Raw genomic sequence first — 18,580 nt, forward strand, 5'->3', positions numbered from 1 at the left:
GATTCTAGCCGAAAAAAATATCTTCTTGCAACGCTTTGTGGGCATAACTCAAAAAGGGTGTGGTCTGCGATTGGAATAGTTCTCTATTTTTACACGACAAACTACATTAACACGCCCCGGTGTCTTTTCGCATTATTTCCAATACTCCTCTGCGTACGTCGTGGTAAAAGCATATGAAGACCTTTAGTATTTCGGGAATTTCGTGAAGGTATATGGGAATGGTTCAAATGATAAGACACGTGCGGTGCATATTGAGGATAGAATGTTTATGTTTCGAGGTATTGGTTTGTACTAAGCAAAAAAGCTTGTGAAATAATTTGGACAGCCTTCATTTGCACCGAAGATCCGGTACGCAAAAATTCTGCTTTGATATAATGCAAATATACTCAGTCAAATAGCTTCTGTATTCCTTTGTAAGAATACTACGTCTGGGGCTGCAGCCAAGTTTTCTACTTCTGCGTCTTTTAATTGCACACACGGGAAGCTATTTATTTTTGTGGTACGTTTCAGGCTGAACAAAAGTCGCACAAGCACGCCTTTCCATGACATAGCTGAATAGGCAAAAATATTTCTTAGTAATGTCTTCATAAATGTTTGCCTTAAGAAAGAAATCAACTTTGAAAACACAAAGTTGGGTTTATTGTCTAAAATACATTACACCTAAAGTGCAAAAGAAGTTTGGAAGCACGTTCGCATGTTCACGAAACCAGCCAGCTATTTTTTTTAGGAAGACGTTGATACAGTAGAAAGAAACGAAACAAGAACCGCAACTAAATGACCTGCGTTTCGGAATATGCCATCTGGCGGGAAACCGCCAAACTAAGCAGCGACAAAGTGATAAAAAAAATAGCGGCGCCGCTGGCTTCGAACCTGCGAACTGCCAATCGTGGTATCAGCGATCCTAATCGGTGGTCGCGCAGAACGCTCGGCTATCGGTTTGAGTGCTGCCGGAGGCAAAAACTAGGTTTATATACGTACCACAATAAATTCTGCGACCTTGTTATGAAAACTGCGATTTGGAACGACTTTTTTGCCATTTCAAGAGTTGCTGCTGCAACTAGCTGAAAGCCGAGTCATTGAAGTTGATAAATCCCCAATAATACGTCGATCTATGCAATAGGCTCATCGCAAATTGCTTTTTACTGGCCAAAAAAGCCTCCAAAATTTGGCCTTTTCCATAGACTCCCATACTTCGAACTTCGCCCGCAATTTGGAACGGGTTTTCTGTCGTAAGTAATGGTACCGCTTGCATGAGATGTCGGGCTAAGCTCCTAGAGCCTATTTCCACGGTAATATTTTGAAAGATGGCTTCTATGATTAGTTATTTGGGAAAAACGACGCTCTCCCATAGAAAATGCGCATGTTTTCAGAGGCGGCCGCTAGAGGCGCTGTTCGGCGATGTCCCTCTCACGAGCGATGTCGAACTCTCACGAGTGAAGCCGACGGGAGCGAACGTGTCGAGTCGAGGTGCCATTTCAGCGTAGCAGGTGCAGCGTGCCAAAGAGATAAGTTTTGTTATTTTATATTGGACTTTTTGGTTTTTTAGGAGGGTTAGCTTAGCCAAGCAATCTTTATAAATTATTTTAAGGCTTTCTCACTTTCTTGGTCTTCTCGCTTAGATAAAAGTAGGTAAAGAAATTTTTTTTCCCACATCGACGCCTTGTTAGTACGAGATGATGGCTGGTACTAGGGGGAACCCACGCGTGCGTTGTTCTGAGTGCGAGCGTTCCTACGCGCTGGAAGAAACGCGGTTTAAGTCAGCACGCGAAGCGAATGGTGCAGATTTTATCTGTAGGATGTGTGTGCTAGGGTCGCGGCTAGACCGCCTAGAGCAAGACAAGGATAAGTTAGCTAAGCGGGTTGGAAAGCTAGAAAAGGAACTTCAAATCGAGCAGAAGCAGAGGAAGGAGGCAGAAGAAAAGCTAGCTAACGCAGAAATCCAGCTGAGCGCCACCATTCTGCAAAGCAATGATGAACGCATCGAGGCGAGCACCGCGAACGGAGCTGGCTCCGATGCGAGTGCAGAGACAGCCGAACCCGCCACGCCGGTAAGCAGTGGCGCAAACGTCAGTGATAGTCACGAAGGGGATACCACTGACGCGGCCGGGGAAGAAAACAAAGCCAAGGGCAAGAATAAGAAAGGAGGGGAGGGCATTGTGACTTCGGGGGCAGCTTTCGGCGGTGAGGGGGAAGGAAAGCGTCGAGTTGTCTTTGTTGGGGATTCCAACATGCGTAAAGTAGAACCGGCGATAGCAGAGAGGGTAGGGGCAGACGAACGAGTCCAGGTTAGCGCGCTTCCGGGAAAGCCGATTAGAGAGGTGATCGCGAAGGCCAAGGAACGCATGTGGGACACAATGGAGGAGAGACACCTAGTGGTGATAATGGGCGGAGTGATTGACGTACTGAACGGACGAGGAGCAGGAATCACAAAGCAAATAGCCAAAGGGGTCACCGACCTGCGGAATGTTTCAAAAGAAGTACAAATCGCGGTGTGCACGGTGCCAGAGGTTGAAAGGCAGGGTTATAAAATTGAAAGGGCAGTTCTTGCAGTAAACAGGGAAATTTGGACTCTAGCTAAAGCAATGAATTTTACGGTCATTGACATCAACCGTGAAGTGCACCGAGCAGGCCGCGAAGGCGCTTTTGTGCGTGACGGGATACATTTTAGTGAAAGTGTAGCAACACCGGTCGGAAATCGATTCGCGGCACGAGCTGTAGCTTTTTTAGGCGGGCCCCAGGCAATCAGGAAGCAGGATTGAGTATTGAACATAGCGAAACACCAGTAAAGGGCAGAATTAGGCGACCAGGAGTCAGGAAAAGACGCAGAAAGGATAAGAATAGAGAAGGTAAAATTTGCTACATTAACATGCAGGGTGGTCGTAAGCAGGAAAAATGGCTGGAAATTCAAACGCAACTGAATGATGAAGCGATTAGCGTGTACGCCTTGACCGAAACGCATCTACGAGATTTGGAGCAGCCGCCTGTTATTGACAACTTTGTATGGGAAGGGTGCAACAGAATGACCGGGTCAAGGAAAGGCGGAGGCGTAGGCGTACTAATTAGGCGAGGTCTGAAGTGGCGAAGGGTAAACGAGACATGTAAAGAGCATTTATGGATTAGTGGTACATGGCAAGGTAAAAAGACGTGGCTGGGAGTAGCTTACCTTATGGACAGGTAGTGATAGCAGGGAAAAAAATAAGGAATTGGTCGATTGCATTAGAAGCGATATTAATGAGTTCAGTAACTCGGGCCAGGTGATATTAGTGGGAGATATGAACGCGCACATGGACGATTTAGACGGATATACTGATTACAACGGCTCTCTAGTGCTGGATTTGTGTGATGAACAGAACCTTATAGTAGTTAACAGGGAGAATAAGTGTCATGGACAGGTAACGTGGCAATGCGGAAACAGGCAGTCATGTATCGACTACGCCTTAGTCTCAGAAATGGTCTACGAAGAACTGGAACAAATGATAATAGACGAAAATGGAAAAAATAGCCTGGGAAGCGATCATAGACGTTTAGCATTAAAGTTTGGGAGAGATACCAGCGCAGAACATGAACCAATAGCCTCAGAGTTTTTAAAAATGAATGACGAGCAAATAACAGAGATCGCAAACAACATAGAGAAGAAAATTGAGGCTTTTCCTACAGCAGTCTGGGAATATAAGGAACTGGTGGAGGTTATGCAGCATGAAATAAGGCGGACACGGCAATACAATTGTTGGATTGGAAAGAAGAAACCACGTAAGTGGTGGAACAAGGAAATTAAACAAGCTATAGAAGAGCGTAAAGAGGCATCTAGGGTTCATCGAGAAGCCAAAAAGTTGGGATTACAAGAAGAAGAGGTGCTCCTTAGATGGAATACATACAGAGAAAAGAAAAGGGTTGCGAGTGAGCTCGTGCAAGAGAAAATTAAATGCGCAAGTGAACGTTGGGTGCATAACATTCACAAAAGAGACAAAGGCGCCCCAAAAAGATTCTGGAACCATATAAAAGCACTCGGAGCTCCAACTAGAAACTCGCAAACGGCTATAAGGGATGAAGACGGTAACATCTATGAAGGCGATGATGCGCTGCGGTACATCACAGACGTTATCAGGCATAACTTCGGTACGAGAAAAAGTGTAGTTCAGACAACAGATCCAGCAACAACAAGAGGCTTGAGAGATCAAAATTCAGCATAGAAAGCTTCTATTGGAAAAAGGCAGCAGAAAATGTCCCTAACAACACGGCAGCAGGACCCGATGAAATCCCAATACAGCTAATCAAAAACCTCGGTCCAAAAAGCAAGGCACTGCTGACTAATGCCATAGAGCAAGTGATTAGAACAAAGAATATTCCCGTTGGATGGCGTGAAAGCAAGATGAATCTCATCTACAAAGGCAAAGGAGATAAGGATAAGACGAGCTCGTACAGGCCAGTTACAGTAACGTCGGTGATATATAGAATGGCAATGCAAGCCATAAAATTAGAACTGTCGAAGTGGGTGGAGGAAAATGGTGTATTGGGGGAACTACAGAATGGGTTCAGGCCAGGCAGACGCTTAGAAGACAATATGTTTGTACTAACTCAGTGCATAGAGATTTCAGTAGCTCAGAAAAGACCTTTATGGGTAGCATTTCTAGATATTAAAGGAGCTTATGACAACGTAGACAGGGAATTGTTGTGGGATATTCTTCAATACGAAGGTATAGATGACGATTTCGTGGAGCTGCTGAGGGAGATATATCGAGACAACCAAGTACAAGTGGCATGGGAAGGCCGAAAAGGAAATCAAATGGTGGGAATTCACCAAGGATTGAAGCAAGGATGCCCTCTGTCACCATTGTTGTTCACGCTTTACGTCAAGGGCATAGAAAGAAGACTGGAAAACAGCGAACTAGGTTTTGATTTATCCTACATGCGTAATGGACAAATGGTGCAACAGAAGGTCCCTGGATTGATGTACGCAGACGACATTGTGCTACTAGCGGAAAATAAAAAAGATTTACAGATACTTGCGAATATCTGTGGGAACGCAGCGACAAATCTAGGCCTTAAGTTTAGCACAGAGAAATCAGGGATTATGATCTTTAATGAACACACGAGTAACTTCGTGGTGTCAATTCAACAGCAAGTAATACCCATAGTGAAGCAATATAAGTACCTCGGCGTACACATAAACGAAGGAAAGAATTACTCAAGCAACCACCAAGATAATCTGAAAATAAAGGGGAAGCGGAATGCAGCATTAATGAAACACAGAGCACTGTGGGGCCACAATAAGTATGAGGTGGTGCGTGGAATCTGGAAAGGAGTAATGGTGCCAGCGCTAACATTCGCAAATGCCATTATATGCTTAAAATCGGATATATTGGCGGGTTTGGAAGTTAACCAAAGATCAGTAGGCCGGTTGGCTTTGGGAGCACACGGTAATACGACAAGTGAGGCAGTGCATGGAGACATGGGTTGGGCCTCTTTTGAAGTCAGAGAAGCACAAAGCAAAATTAGTTTTGAAGAAAGGCTCAGGAACATGGATGAAAATAAATGGGCGGCTAAAGTGCACAAGTATCTCTACATGAAAAGCGTGGACACAGAATGGAGGAAGAGGTCAAGGAAGTTGGCAACCAAGTACAGGATAATCGAAACTGTAAATAGAGAACCAGGGGTCATCAGAAAGAAAGTGAGAGAAATAGAGACCGTGAATTGGATGCAAAGAATGGAAACGAAAAGGACAATGGAGATTTACAAGAATGAGAAGAAAGAAATTAGAAGGGAAAATCTGTACGATAACACAAAGGGCAGTGCCTTGCTATTTGAGGCTCGAGCCGGTTGCCTAAGGACGAAAACATATCGGAACAAATATTCGGAACTAGATGAGATATGTGTATGCTGCAGTAAAGATCCAGAGACCACTCAGCACATCCTAATGGAATGCGACGGGATCCACCCAGCGAGAACCGTAGGTAACGTGCAACTCCCAGAAGCGCTTGGGTTTAAAGTGGAAGGAAACATAAACAGATCAGCCGTAGAGATCAGCAAGAGACGATTAGAGTACTGGTGGAAAAAAAGCAGGGAAAAGATGGATACGACCTGATCTCTTAAAATCATAGGCAGCGGTACAAGCTAAATTTTTGAAAAAGGTATACAAAAATGCTAGATAAAGAACATGTGTAGTATACCTGATTAAATCAAGCAGGCTAGGTGACTATTTGTCGCCACCCCGTTTCAAAGGGGATGCCTATAAATCATCATCATCATCATCATCACCAGATTCCTGGTATTATCACCAGTAAAATGTATGAACATCACCGTGTAAAATACGGCTTGAGGCGGACACATGTACAATCTCTGCGTGTGGTAATCGGTGCTTGGGCGATGGCAGGTCTCCGTCTGTAATCACTTCATAGTTCACGTCACTGACACGCCTTAATACTCTGTACGGTCCGAAGTACTTGCTCAGGAGTTTCTTGCTGAGGCCTCGCCGTCTAATGGGGGTCCAAACCCAAACTTGGTCACCGGGCTCATAGGTAACTTGTCGATGGTGTAGAGTGTTCCTTATTGCATCTGTACACTGCTGATGTCTTATGTGCACACGGGCCAGTTGACGTGCTTCCTCGGCGCGCTGAATGTACTCCTCGATGTCGGGAGCTATACTGGTCGAACTGATCGATGTCGTCATACGGAATGATGGCGTCGAGCATAGTTTGAACATCTCTACCGTAAACGAGGCGAAACGGCGTGAATCGTGTAGTTTCCTGCGTTGCAGTGTTGTGTGCAAACGTTACGTACGGCGGGATTTCGTCCCACGTTTTGTGCTGCACATCCACGTACATAGAGATCATGACTGCCAGAGTTTCGTTTAGTCTTTCTGTCAAGCCGTTTGTCTGAGGGTGGTATGCAGTGGCCGTTCGATGACTCGTGTAACTCAACTTGAAGATGTCGTCCAAAAGCTTCGCCGTAAACGCCGTCCCTCGGTCAGTGACGATGAATGATGGTGCGCCATGCCGAAGCACAATGTGATGCATAAAAACTGGGCAACCTCAGATGCTGTCCCGCGTGGTAATGATTTCGTCTCAGCGTAACGCGTCAAGTAATCGGTTCCAACAATGATCCACTTCCAACTTGATCAAACGGCGTACGCGGAGGGTCTATGGGTTGTAAAAGGCCTGCAGGCTTGAAGGGTGGTGACTTGCGGTGCTGGCATTCACGACATCCTTCCATGTAGCCTTTGACGCAAGCAGTCAGTCTAGGCCAGTAGTATAGTTGTCGTATCCTGTCCAGAGTCGTTGAGTAGCCCAAGTGACCAGATGTCGGCTCGTCGTGGCAGGCCAATAGGATGTCGTCACGAAGGGCTTGAGGCACTACTAGAAGATGTGGTTGGTCGCCGGCACCTATGTTTCTTTTGTATAAGGTGCCCTCTAGTAGGCAAAATAACGACAACCGTCGCGAAATAGGGCGAGGAATGGACGCGATGCCGCCTTCTAAGTGATCGATCCTTAACTCAGCGTCCGATCGATGTTTAGCGAGCAGATCCGGCCCGCTGAGGGCTCCCAGGAAGGCGCTGTCATCTTCCTCGTCAGGATTCTGTGATTCAACAGGTGCGCGTGATAGCGTGTCAGCATCTTCATGTTTTCTGCCTGACTTGTATACGATGCCGATGTTAAATTCCTGGAGTCGCAGACTCCAACGTCCAGAAAGGTCTCGGAGGTTGGCCAACGAGCAGAAAGCGTGATGATCGGTCACAGCTTTAAATGGCCGCCAATAGAGATACGGCCTAAACTTTGTAGTAGCCCAAATGACCCCGAGGCACTCCTTCTTTGTGGTGGAATAATTGGACTTGGCGCGTGACAGAGTGCGGCTCGCGTAGGCTGTAACTCGTTCAGTCCCGTCTTGCCTTTGCACCAGGATAGCTCCGAGACCAATATTGCTGGCGTCAGTGCGTACTTCTGTGTCAGCGTCCTCATCGAAATGACCGAGCACGGGAGAAGAAGACAATCTACGTTGTAGCTCGGCAAAGGCGGTCTGTTGCTCATCAGTCCAGAGGAATGGCACGTGTCGCACGTAAGGCTAAATATTGACTCTGCAATCTTCGAAAAATTTTCAATGAAGCGTCGATAATACGCGCACAAGGGCAAAAATCGTCTGACACTTTTCTTGTTGGTTGGAGCTGGAAAAGCAGCTACGGCAGCAGTCTTCTCGGGATCGGGCCGAACGCCTGCTGCGCTCAGGACGTGACCGAGAAACTTCAGTTCCTCGTAACCGAAAAGGCATTTCCATGGCTTGAGGGTAAGGTCAGCGGATCGAATGGCTTCGAGTACATGCCGAAGGCTTCGAAGGTGCTCGTGAAAACTTTCCCGAAAGACAACGACATCATCGAGATAGACGAGGCAGCTTTTCCATTTGAGGTCAGCGAGGACGGTATCCATCATTCGCTGTAATGTGGCTGGAGCGGAACAGAGGTCGAAAGGGCGTACTCTAAATTCGTAAAGGCCATCTGGAGTCACAAAGGCAGTTTTCTCGCGGTCCCATTCCAGATCGATAGAGGAGAAATACTTCGCGCGCCTCAGCCTGTCCAGAGAATCGTCGACACGAGGCAATGGGTACACGTCTTTCTTTGTGACGTTGTTTAGCTTCCGGTAGTCAACACAAAACCGAAGCGTGCCATCTTTCGTTTTAACAAGCACGACTGGTGATGACCAGGGACTGTATGAAGGCTGTATTACGCCGCTTGAAGCATTTCCTTCACCTGCGTTTGAATGGCATGTCGTTCGGTCTGGGAAACACGATAAGGCTGTTGCCGTATGGGGTGCGCGTCCTCATAGGTGATGATACGGTGTTTCGTAATCGACGTTTGACGTATCTTCGACGACCGTGCAAAGCAAGAGTGGAACTCGAGCAACAGCTCGCGCAGGGGTTGTTTGTTGTCTTCGCGAAGCGTTGGACTAATGTCGACGTTACGTAGAGGTGCTTCAGCAGTGCCGATTGCCTCGGAAACAAAACATTCAGCGACATGGGCGATCGGGTCAGCGTAGGCGATGACAGTACCGGGGAAAAGGTGGCGGTGTTCGTAGCTGAAGTTCGTGACAAGAACGTCACAGTGGCCAACATGGAGATCAATAAGGCTTCGTGCTACGCAAACACCGTCAGAAAGCAGGAGAGAGTGATTGCTTTCTGCGACCGCTTCACATGCCACCTTAATCACGATACTTGCACGCGGTGGTAACGTGACAGCGTCGTCGATGACAGGAAGAGGTGCACGAGGGTCGATGGTGTTGGTCGTCGCAGCGGCACTCTTTGTCGAGAAAGTGACGAGGCTTTGTCGAATGTCGATGATAGCTCCGTGCTCCCTGACAAAGTCCATGCCGATGATTAGGTCTCGAGAACACTGAGGGAGAATGCTCAAGCTGGCAACAAACGTAGAGCCGTGAATCTGCATTCGTGCGGTGCACATGACGAGTGGTGTGACGATGTGCTAGCCAGCTGTACGAACTGGCGTTTAATTCCAAGACGTCGTCGCTTTCTTTAGAAGGATGGCCAGTTTTTCGCTGATTATTTAATAATCCGCTCCAGTGTCCACTAAAGCAGTCAATTCAGGACCGTCGAGCAATACAGGAATGTCCAAGGAAATTCTTCCGTAATCAGCAGGTACTGTCGTCGTCGATGTATCATCGGGTCGCGTACGCGTCAGCAGGGGTCCTTGAGCACGTCGAGACTGAGCGGCCTGGCCCCCGAAGGACGCTGTGGTTAGTTTTCCCGGCGCGGGCTGGGCGACCGACCCTGCACTCCGCTCGAATACCGCCGCGGTGAAGGGGAGCGTGACTGGTGTCGAGCTGATGAGGATCCGCGCTGCTGGGTAACATATTCTTCAATTGCAGGAGGACGCTGGTCGAACCTAGGTCGCGGCGAGTTTGCCGAGAATCCGCGTAGTCCGAGCTCTCGATATGAGCACTGTCGGTAGACATGCCCAGCTTCTCCACAGTGAAAGCAAAGGAGACGGCGATCAGGTGCCCGCCACACGTCTGATTTACTTGAGGCCTGTCGGTGGTCGTGGTAACATGAGGCCGCTTGGTCGGGCTGTAGTATAGCTGGGGACGCGGTGCGGTGGGGCAGGTTGCCACGAAGCTTGCGAATACGACCTACGGGGGCTGTCAGTTCTTAGCGGTTGAGCTTCTGTGTTGAAGGGCGGTTCTCTTAGCGCATGATGGACTTCGTCACGGACGACGCTGGATAAAGAGCTGAGCGTCGGCTGTGAGGGTACCGACAGTGTCTGGAGTTCTTTGCGGATTACAGAACGGATGAGCTCTCGAAAGAATTTGACGTGGCCCCCGAGAGCTCCGAAGAACTCCGTAGGTGAGGCAACGTTCACTTGGCGTTCCTATGATGGTGCCCGCTGCCTAATAGTCTGTTCCATGGTGATGGCCTCGGAAAAAAAATCTGGTACAGTCTTGGGAGGACTCCGCACGAGACCACCAAACAGCTGCTCTTTCACTCCGCGCATCAGGTACTGCACCTTATTTTCTTCCGACATGCTGGGGTCGGCTCGTCGAAAGAGACGCGTCATGTCCTCGACATACATTGCGACACCTTCGTTCGGCACTTGTATACGGGACTGCAAATCACGCTCAGCTCGTTCTCGGCGATCAGGACTCGCATACGACTGAAAAAGACGGCATTTAAATTCTTCCCAGGAAGATAGGGCATCTCAATGGTTCTCACACCAAACACGTGCGCCATCGTTAAGGCTGAAATATACGTTTTTCAGTTTGACTGCGCCGTCCCACTTGTTGAACGTGGCAACACGTTCATAGTGCACCAGCCAATCTTCAACATCCTCATGCATAGCACCATGGAAGGGATTCGGCGTTCGCGGATTGAGTAGCGTACAATGAGCCGGCGTAGTGCCTTCCATACCGGTTGGGGTGGTCGGAGCTGCCAATGTCTCTGGGAGGATTCCAAACTCAGGGGCTTGTCCACGGATCCTTCTGCTGGCGCGGTGTACAGGCGTAACCACCGGTACAAGACTGGAGCTCCTGCTTCTCGAAGGGGTTTGGTGCATATATTAGATTACCCAGCACCTCCAACAGTTTGTGACGAGATAAGGCAAGAGCAAGCAACAGTACCAGTAGCCAGACACGAAGAATGCCAGACACGAAGGGACGGTTCTCCAGCTGGCGCGGGATCTTTGACTTCGTCCACTTCGCCGTTCTTGCAGGGCACGCAATGCTGATCGTTTGCTGGCTCGAAACACCAGGTGGCAATATATTTTCGCTGAGTCATTGTCATTTTGGCTGAGTCATGTTCATGACTATGATTTCTACCATTATCGTTCAGTGTTTCCTTCATTTAGTGCCCACGTTCGAACCTATTCTAGTGGTTTTGAGTGTTAATCTTTTTTCGCTGAGCCATTGTCATTTTTGCTGAGCCATGCCCATGATTATGACTTCTACCAGCATCCTGTAGTGTTTCGTTCACTTAGTACCCACGTCCGAACCCATTTCAGTGTTTTTGAGTGCTATACTTTTTTCGCTGAGTCATTGTCATTTTTGCTGAGTCATGCTCATGAATATGATTTCTACCATCGCCCTTTAGTGCTCGCTTCACTTCGTGCCCACGTCCGAACCCATTTCAGTGGTTTCTGAGTGTTCATCTTTTTCGATGGATCAGTGGGCAGAACAGCGGCAATGCCGAAATGTTGCTAAATCGCTGCCTGTTTTTTACGCAGCTTTTTGGATTCTGCCATGGATTGCTCTGCGGCGACGCTGCCTTATCGTCCACACTGCCTTTTCCGCGACACGTGGATGCTGTCGTTGGCGTGCCTATGGACTGCCCTGTCACCCCGGTTGGTGATAGCCCTGGCATGGTGCGTGGCTCTCCCGACGGCCTCCCACGTGTTCCACGTGTAACTGACTACATCCTCGCACGGCCAATCATCGTCAACCTGTGGTCAGCAACGTCAACACCGGACGCTATAAAGGTCTTCGCAACGGCACCCTACATCAGTGGGCAGAACAGCGGCAACGCCGAAATGTTGCTAAATCGCTGCCTGTTTTTTACGCAGGTATGTTATATTCCTGATGCCTATAGCTATCGTTCTGACGACCGCTGCTTGTTGCTTCTGTTCTGCCCGAACAACAGCCTTGTTGCTTGTTGCTCTCGTATTTTGCACTGTTTCGATAATCTTCTCTTGAGTGAGGACGTTGAACTTAACCCTGGACCTAGAGGTGTGCCTTCAGCAAGTGCAGCAGAGACAACCAAAGTTAACACCTCTGTTTCTAATAGCTCTCATAGCTCAACTAGACCCCCACCTGAGATGGCTAGTCTTCTCGCGGAATTACTGGCTGGTCAGAAACAAATTGCAAGCGATATTGCCGATATCAAAGAATCCTTTAACTCCCGTTTTGAAACTCTCGAGACGCGTGTATCGGTACTCGAATCTTCTACAACTGTAGCTGATCGTGGTGCGCTATATGACAAGCTGAACTCCGAAATTGCCTCAGTTAGGGAATCGGTCACTAAACTCAGTTTAAAATCCGATGATTTAGAAAACCGTTCACGCCGGAACAATATTCTTTTGCACGGTTTATCGGAAACACGTGACGAAAATACTGATTCGTTGCTGAATCCTGTAACACGTGTGCTATCTGAGCGTCTTCAGATAAAATGTCCAGATATTGAGCGCTGTCATCGTATCGGTAGACCACGGGAAGGGAGATCGCGACCAGTCATAATGAAACTTTTTGATTACAGGGAAAAAATGCGGGTCTTGAAAAGCGTTACGAAACTGAAAAGGTCCGGTATGTACATAACGGAAGATTTATCCCCGAACGTGCGCACCTTACGAAAGAAACTGTGGGACGCAACTGCTAGTTTTCGTGATAATGGATCCAGAGTAAAACTGCGCTATGATCATGCCTATATTGATGACGTGCGCTACATGTGGGACAATAGCACATATTCTCTAAAGTGCGATTCTACTGGCGTTCCTAAATCATCTTTTGCTTCTAAAACAGGAGCAACTTCTCGTTGACTGCCAGCAACTTCTCTTAATCTAAGTATTTTGCATCTAAATGCGAGAAGCATTGTTAAAAAGTTCGTGCCTTTACTTGCTCTTGTTACGTCATACTCTCCCCATGTAGTGGCCATAACGGAGACCTGGCTACACGATGGTGTGTTTGATTGTGAATTTACCCCGCCTGGCTATGTAGCAGTACGCAATGACCGATCAAGTGGCAAAGGTGGTGGTGTTGCGCTACTTATTCGTTCAGACATTAAATTTTCTGTGCTCCCTTACACACATGACGTTGAACTTGCTTGGTGTAAGCTCTGTTTAAATAAACTGTCGATTATTGTTGGTGTATACTATCGCGCACCAGGTTGCTCTTTGGAAGATCTTCAAAGGCTTAGCATACTCTTGCACGAACACGACTTCGGTGCTTCAGAATTCGTGCTCATGGGGGACTTTAATGCACCGGGTATTGACTGGCAAACACAAAGTTGCACTGGTCAGGACATTTCTATTTGTAGGAAACTGTTATCCATTTCACTAACCCTGGGCCTTACTCAAATCGTAAAAACTCCAACCCGCCATAACGCTGTTCTAGACCTTGTTTTTCTCAGTTCTCAGTTAATTCAAACTGCGTTCCAATGTGACGTAATTGATGGCATTTCTGACCACAAAGCTCTCCACGTTTCCCTTCCATCTTCATCGATTAAACAGAAGCCTAGTATTACGCAGTTTCATGACTTTCTTCATGCTGACGACGCATCTATAACAGATACGCTAGCTTCTAACTTTGATTCTTTTCAAGCACTTAGTCTTCATGGTGACGTTGACACACTGGTCAGTGCATTTGAGCATATCGTGAAGTTATGCATTGATAATTTTGTTCCTCTCAAAACGAAAAAGAGAAATCCTCAGATTCCATGGATGAATCGCAGCTTACTGCAAGCTTCGCGTCGCGTTCGTCGTCTGCGCCGTTTGAAAAAGACATGTAATCCAGATGCTATCGTTCGCTTTAACACTGCCGTGGTTGACCTGCGTAACAAAATGAAAAGTGCCAAGAACTTTTATTTTCAAGTTGAGCTTCCAGGATTATTGCAGTCTAACCCGCGCAAATTCTGGGCTTCTATTACCCCAACTAAAACTGATACAGTTTCCTTTACATTAGATGGCACGGTTGTTTCAGACCCTATTAAAATAGCCAATGCTTTCAATGTCTACTTTCAGTCAGTGTTCACGCACGACAATAACGCTCTCCCTTTTCTCACAAGTTCTAATCCTGATCTGTCCATCGGCGATGTGGTAATCAGTCAAAATGGCATCCTAAACTTGATTCTCAAGTTAGACACAAAGAAGTGCATTGGCCCCGATAGCATTCCAAACAGCTTTCTGGTGCGTTACGCTCTCTGGTGTTCACGTTATTTGGAGATCGTTTTTGGCAAATCCTTGTCTTCAAGTACCGTCCCCGAGTCCTGGAGGTTAGCTAAAGTTTTGCCTCTGCATAAATCAGGCAATAGACAACTTCTGTCCAACTATAGACCTATATCGCTTACCTCCAATTCCGGGAAGCTGCTGGAGCATATCATTCATAAACATATCACTGAGTATCTTGAATCGAACGACCTTCTGTCCAACACACAACACGGATTTCGTCGTGGTTTCAGCACAATAACACAACTGGTAGAATTTTCACATGACATTGCTAGCAATTTAGACACTGGTAAACAAATTGATGCGTTATTTATAGATTTTTCCAAGGCTTTCGACACCGTTATACACAACAAGCTTCTAAGTAAACTAAACGTAATTTTAAATAATTCTCAATTGATCGACTGGATAGCTAGCTTTCTCAACTCGCGCTCTCAAATCGTTTCATTTAATTGCAACTCGGCCTCAGCAATAAAAGTAACATCTGGTGTTCCCCAAGGCTCCGTTCTGGGACCCCTGCTATTTTTGATTTTTATAAATGACCTTCCCAGCAATATTAGGTCCAAAGTCCGTCTCTATGCCGAGGATTACGTGCTATACCAGGTAATAACTACTGCTAATGATCACACTTTACTTCAGGATTCTTTCAGGCAGTTTTGCTCATGGTGCTCGGATTGGCAGATGCGCATAAACTTTCAAAAAACAATAGTATTGTCATTTACAAACAGCCATTCTCCATCACAGCATGCGTACGCTTTCAACAACATAACAGTTCCCCGGGCGCAGACGTACAAATACCTTGGCGTTATGTTCACACACAACTTGCAGTGGTCACATCATATAGATTATGTTACCTCTAAAGCACTAAAAAAATTAGGTTATTTAAGACGAACGTCATCTAAATCTCCAAAATGCACTAAATTACTAATGTACAAAACACTCATTCGCCCTATATTAGAGTACGCTTCATGCGTATGGCATCCATGTAAAGTGTGCGCCATGAATAAAATTGAATCTGTCCAAAGGAAGGCTGTTCGTTTCATTCACCATCGCTATGACCGTGATTTTTCACCCTCATCTGCAATGACCGCTTTGAAGTTACCACTTTTGTGTACCAGACGTGATATTGATTCTTTGAAACTGTTGCATTCATTTGTTCACTCGTCTTGCCGACTGTCTAATGATAACTACATCGTGCAATGCTCTTCCGACTAGACGTGGCCACAACCTTAACCTAAAGCCCTTTTTTGCGCGCACTAACGTATTCAAACACAGTTTTTTTCCGAGAGTTATTGAATGCTGGAATGATTTACCCGGTTGTGTTCGTGAAATGGCGACATCTGATTTTGTACAAGCATTGGTGTGATGTTAATGTTCTAAGTCTTTCATTTATGTATTCCATGTACTCCCACTCCTGCAATAGCCCTGCATAGGGCTGCAGTATTTGAAAATAAAATAAAATAAATAAATAAATTGTCATGACATTTGTGTCATGACCTATCGCCTATGTTCGTCATACACTCCTGTCATGTTATACCAATTTTTGTACCTACCAAGCTAACGCAACGACCATCAGAGCACCAAGACGTAGGCGGCTGTCTCATGACCTCCATGACACGCATGTCATGACATTCATGTCGTGACATATCATTTATGTTCCTCATATACTCTTGTCATAGTATGCCAATTTTGGTACATACCATGTAAACGAAACGACCTTGAGAGCACAAAGTCGTAGGCGGCTAGATAGATAGATGCTGTCAAAGTAGCAAATGTTCGCCAATAAATGCATAGCATTTAAAACCAGCAGTATCATGACGTGAGGACTTCTAGGCGACTGTAACGAAGGGCAACGCAACATCCAAGCGGTGATGGTCAGAGGATACATACATAGAAAGCATGTCAGTTAGCGTCTGGTTCAAGCGCTCAGTCAAGCCATTGATTTGCGGGTGGTAAGCCGTCTTAAATTTGTGTTTAGTTGCACAGGAGCGAAGGAGGTCATCGATAACTTTGGAGACAAAGTAGCAGCCACGGTCGGTGAGGGCTTGACAAGCGGCTCCATGACGTAAAATTACATCACGTAGCAGGAAATCAGCGACGTCCGTAGCACAACTGGCAGGGAGAGAGCGTGTAATTGCGTATCAGGTGGTGTGGTCCGTAGCAACGGCAATCCCTTTGTTTTCAGAAGTAGAGGCAGGGAAAGAGCCTAGGAGGTCAAGGCCAACTCGGAAGAAGGGGTCAAGGGGTTGAAGAAGGCCAGCAGGAGGCGTAGGTGGTTTCTTTCGGCGTTGGCAGTGTTCACAAGCATCTACGTAACGACGAACGGTGCGTTGAAAACCGGGCCAAAAGATGTGACGCCGAACGCGGTCGTAGGTTCGGGAAACTGCAAGGTAACCAGCGGTCGGGGCGTCATGTAGCTGGCCCAGAACGCTGATGCGTAGGAACGACGAGCAACAGTTGGCGTCCTTCTAGATGGTCGTTGTAGCGATATAATGTGCCATCTTTAACGAATAGGCGAAGGGAAGGATCGGGCGCTGCGGAATCCAGCTTCTGAATAAGCTCACTTAAAATGGGATCACGGCGCTGTTCATCACGGATGTGGCTTAAAGCGGAGAGCGAGAGTACACATGCCGGCACATCATCGGAGGATACAGGCAGATCCACGCGATTGCGGGACAGTCAGTGCCCCGGTGCAATCGGCCAAATTGAAGCCGGAGCGCCCAGCGACCAAGACGCCCAGTGGGATCCTTAAGGTACGAAAGCCAGCAAAGTGCGTGGAGATCGGTAGTGACGGTGAAATGCTGGCCATGTAAATAGGGGCGGATTTTGCCCACCACCCAAACGAGAGCAATACACTCCCGTTCCCTACTAGAGTAGTTCTGTTCAGCTAGGGAAAGGAGACGGCTGGCATTAAAACAGCGCCGATTCCGTAGCCGCTGGCATCGGTGCAGAGTTTTGTTGGAGCGGAGCTGTCGAAATGAGCCAGAACAGATCTTGTAGTGAGCGACGTGGTGACGGTAGAGAAGGCGGCAGCCTGCGTAGCACCCCCAAAAAACGAGACGCCTTTCTTCAGTAAGTTTTGAGAGGGCATGCGAATTCCGCGAAAATCTGCACAAACATACGGAAGTATGAGCAGAGTCGCATAAAGCTACGAACTTCCTTTGTGCAAGTCGGAACGGAGAACTGCTGCACAGCTCTAACTTTGCCAGGGTCGGGGCGAACACCGGTTGAGTCGACGAGATGACCGAGCATGATAAGTTGTCGACGTCCCAAGTGGCACTAAGATGAATTACGTTGCAGGCCGGCTTTGCGAAACACAGAAAGGATAGAAGAAAGTCGGTCGAGATGCGTTTCAAATTTCGGTGAAAATACAATGACGTCATAAAGATAACACAGGCGAATGTACTATTTAAAACCGTGTAAGAGGATGTCCATCATGCCTTCGTAGGTGGCTGGGCGTTGCATAAGCCGAAGGGCATGACTTTAAACGGATAAAGGCCGTCAGGGGTAACGAAAGCGGTCTTCTCACAGTCCATGTCATCAACGGTGACGTGCCACTACCCGGACCGAACGTCGATTGAAGAAACATACGCCGTGAAGACAATCCAGGGCATCGTCAATGCGTGGGAGCGGGTACACGTCTTTTTTGATGATCTTGTTAAGAAGCCGATAGTCCACGCAAAATCTCCATACTGTGATATTTCTTTTTAACACGAACCACAGGAGAAGCCCAAGGGCTGAAGGACGGCTCGATTATATCTTTGGCGAGCATCTCGTCAACCTCCTTTTGGATGATGCGGCACTCAGCTGGAGATACGCGGTATGGCCATCAGTGGATCGGATGGGCATCGCCTGTGTTAATGCGGTGTCTGACAGCGCAGGTTTGACCCAGAGGACGGTCACAAAGGTCAAATACGTCCCTATAACAGAAGAGGAGGGGAAGGAGATTGTCAGCGTGATGGGGCGAAAGGGAAGTTTGACGGCCGGCAACACTGACAAGTGCGGTACAGAGACCAGCTACTGGAGACATACCACCTTCGGCCACACATACAACTCGTGATGGGGCAGGGGTCGTAACTTTCTTCAACTGCTGGCGGAGGTGAGAGCTCATACCAGAAATATGGGTGCCAGTGTCAATCAAAGCTGTAACAGGTTTCAACGTCT

This window comes from Dermacentor silvarum, chromosome 10, assembly GCF_013339745.2.
Source record: "Dermacentor silvarum isolate Dsil-2018 chromosome 10, BIME_Dsil_1.4, whole genome shotgun sequence".
NCBI lineage: Eukaryota > Metazoa > Arthropoda > Arachnida > Ixodida > Ixodidae > Dermacentor > Dermacentor silvarum.